Source organism: Eimeria mitis, genomic scaffold (genome assembly GCF_000499745.2).
Source record: "Eimeria mitis Houghton genomic scaffold, Emh_scaff2052, whole genome shotgun sequence".
NCBI classification, from domain to species: domain Eukaryota; phylum Apicomplexa; class Conoidasida; order Eucoccidiorida; family Eimeriidae; genus Eimeria; species Eimeria mitis.
In genome coordinates, this window is record NW_013570375.1 from 3,142 (window position 1) to 3,445 (window position 304).

Sequence of the window (304 nt, forward strand, 5' to 3'; positions counted from 1 at the left end):
AGTGTTTAGTGTTTAGTGTTTAGGGTTTAGGGTTTAGGGTTTAGGGTTTAGGGTTTACCTGTACATCATCAAACTCTTTACAAATACACCCCACAAGGGCCCCCTCTCTATTAAAATATTTTTTTCTATCAGGGTACAGCTCAAACCATCTTTCTTGTTTTTTATGTATGGGGGGCCCCCGCTTGCATGCAGCAGATAGGGGGCAGCTGGGGGCCCCTATACACAAACAGGGTTTCAGGGGGGCCCCCAAACCCTGGGGGCCCCCCCGGGGGGCCCCCCCGCCCCCCCTGGGGGCCCCCCCCCC